Below are 3,327 nucleotides of genomic sequence, written 5' to 3' on the forward strand. Positions count from 1 at the left end.
TCTTGGTCACATTAAAATAGGATGACAAATGCAATCTTAGACAAATACATCTAGCCTACTATAAATCACTTTTTCCAAATGTTGTTTACAGTTCAGTAATTTAGCAGACACTCTTAATCCAGAGCGATTTACAGGAGCAATTAGGGCCTTGCTTAAGGGCACATCGGCAGATTTTTCACCAAGGCTGCTTGGTGAAACAAGCGACCTTTCAGTTACTGGCCCAACAATCTCAACAGCTAGGATATCTGCAGACCCATTTTCATCAACAATGGACACATGCATTTTGGAAAATGCATTTTATTGCTATGTATAACAAATGTACATAATGTACAAATCAGTCATTCATTCAATAGTTGTGTGTGACTGACTGAGAAGTGTTTGCTAATTGTATGAGTCATTCTTTAATATCCCTCTATACTTCCTGTTTCTTCAAGATCAGAACCACCATGATAGAAACAACAATAAAAACAGTGACAAAGGCAATGAGCTTCCATTTATGTTGCTGAATGAACTGGTCTGTGGCCTCCTTCAGTTTCACTCCAACGGCGATTCCAATGACCAACGTCAACAATCCAACAGTAATCACCATCGGCCCACAATCTGGCTTATCAGGAGCTGTGACACACATACACACCGAGTATTAATCATTTAGAATCTGCTGCATTTTACAGTATTCAGCAGATCTGTCATTTAATGATTCTTGAAAGAATAAAAACAAAACAAGTGGTTATCTTTTCTTTTGGCATCTCTGTCAGTTCTATGTTCCCCATTCTGTTACACTGCAATAGTACAGCATCACTACTGAACTGTCCTCTCCTATAGGATAGGGAAGCTGTTACACTACAATAGTACAGCATCACTACTGAACTGTCCTCTCCTATAGGATAGGGAAGATGTTACACTGCAATAGTACAGCATCACTACTGAACTGTCCTCTCCTATAGGATAGGGAAGCTGTTACACTACAATAGTACAGCATCACTACTGAACTGTCCTCTCCTATAGGATAGGGAAGATGTTACACTGCAATAGTACAGCATCACTACTGAACTGTCCTCTCCTATATGATAGGGAAGCTGTTACACTGCAATAGTACAGCATCACTACTGAACTGTCCTCTCCTATATGACAGGGAAGCTGTTACACTGCAATAGTACAGCATCACTACTGAACTGTCCTCTCCTATATGATAGGGAAGCTGTTACACTGCAATAGTACAGCATCACTACTGAACTGTCCTCTCCTATATGACAGGGAAGCTGTTACACTACAATAGTACAGCATCACTACTGAACTGTCCTCTCCTATATGACAGGGAAGCTGTTACACTGCAATAGTACAGCATCACTACTGAACTGTCCTCTCCTATATGACAGGGAAGCTGTTACACTGCAATAGTACAGCATCACTACTGAACTGTCCTCTCCTATATGATAGGGAAGCTGTTACACTGCAATAGTACAGCATCACTACTGAACTGTCCTCTCCTATATGACAGGGAAGCTGTTACACTACAATAGTACAGCATCACTACTGAACTGTCCTCTCCTATAGGATAGGGAAGCTGTTACACTACAATAGTACAGCATCACTACTGAACTGTCCTCTCCTATAGGATAGGGAAGCTGTTACACTGCACTAGTACAGCATCACTACTGAACTGTCCTCTCCTATAGGATAGGGAAGCTGTTACACTACAATAGTACAGCATCCCTACTGAACTGTCCTCTCCTATATAATAGGGAAGCTGTTACACTACAATAGTACAGCATCACTACTGAACTGTCCTCTCCTATAGGATAGGGTTTCTGTTACACTACAATAGTACAGCATCCCTACTGAACTGTCCTCTCCTATAGGATAGGGAAGCTGTTACACTACAATAGTACAGCATCACTACTGAACTGTCCTCTCCTATAGGATAGGGAAGCTGTTACACTACAATAGTACAGCATCACTACTGAAATGTCCTCTCCTATATGATAGGGACGTTTGGGTAAAGCACTCACCTGAAGTCGTCATGTTGTTGTACTTTTCCTCTGTTGTTGATCCTGAACTCAATTCAACTCAATGAAGAGGGTGTCTACAATAAAGCACAGAAATTAGACAACGAAGTGAGGTTGTTTACTAGTTAAACAATGAACATAGAACAGAGTAAACATAGAAAATAGAACAGAATAAACATAAAACATAGAACAAAATAAACATAGATCAGAGAAGAATACACATAGAACATAGAACATAATAAACACAGAAAATAGAACAGAATAAACATAGATCATAGAGAAGAATAAACATAGAACATAATAAACACAGAACATAATTAACATAGAACAGAATAAACACAGGACAGAAGATAATAAATATAGAACAGAATAAACATAGAACACAATAACAGATTTAAACAGAACAGACTGTTTCACAATAAACAACGAGTCTATTGATTCATCCTTGCTTCAATCAAAGTAAAAATAATTAAAAAATCCCCATTAAAATCCTTCAGTTTAAGTTAAAGATACTGTGTGTGTTGTTTTGTATGGGCTGCTTCTCAAACTCGAAACGGAAGAACATACGCACGTCCAAGTACTTTCCGCAGGCGCTGGAGTTGTAGGCAAACTCATGGAAAAGTGTGCAGCGTTTTCCTTTCTGTTTTCCACTGCTTCTCAATCTACCAAATCCGCCTATATCGGATATCTGCATCTGCGGAGGAAGAAGGTGGCCGAGATATAGCGGTGTCTGTTACTTTGTTCCGTCTGTCTCTGCTGCCTTAGTTGATGATATTGTCATGGTGAGGATTTAAGTTTCATTTTCCCTGAACTGAAACCAAGATGAGAGGCACCACCCCCATTCATAGTTCACTACTGCTAAGTGACAGATACAAACCATTATTAACACAGGATAATAACACCTATTCTGATGTGTATAGATGGAAGGGCTTTGGTGATGGATCATGTTTCTTGATGCGATTATCAAACTTTAATTATGAATCATTTGGAAGTGAATAAAATCCCAATAAAGAGAGAAAAGAAACAGAGAATATATTGATTATTTTAAAGAGAGATGAAACTCTCATATTCATCACCAGTGCTAACCTACTTCTGTGAAGTCAGTCCTGATATGGGTCTGAACCTGTTAGTCATGAAGGGATTAAAACAGAGATTCATCCAGAAATATCGTTCCCTGATTTTCATCTGACCAAGTATTCAGATATTGTGTGACGAGAGTTACAGGCCAGGCCACTAAATTAAAGGCCTTTATCCTACCCTGTAAAATCCTTAAAAATAACATTAACCAGAATTTATGACTAGTTCACCAAAAACACATGAT

The 3,327-nt window shown here is 38.8% G+C and overlaps 1 long non-coding RNA gene across 2 annotated transcripts; it reads right to left on the minus strand.

Annotated features, from left to right (window-relative positions):
* Positions 1–281: 281 nt before the first annotated feature.
* Positions 282–2,818, minus strand: LOC139568259 (uncharacterized). Of its 2 annotated transcripts, none has more exons than XR_011673557.1 (3): positions 2,574–2,818; positions 2,010–2,083; positions 282–615 (listed from the first exon to the last, which is right to left on the minus strand). It is a non-coding gene; the product is annotated as an uncharacterized lncRNA (long non-coding RNA). The 2 variants fall into 2 exon arrangements; XR_011673556.1 differs by having other exon boundaries at positions 2,578–2,816.
* Between the last annotated feature and the right edge of the window lie 509 nt (positions 2,819–3,327).

The sequence above is a fragment of the Salvelinus alpinus genome, chromosome 2 (assembly GCF_045679555.1).
Source record: "Salvelinus alpinus chromosome 2, SLU_Salpinus.1, whole genome shotgun sequence".
Lineage (NCBI taxonomy): Eukaryota > Metazoa > Chordata > Actinopteri > Salmoniformes > Salmonidae > Salvelinus > Salvelinus alpinus.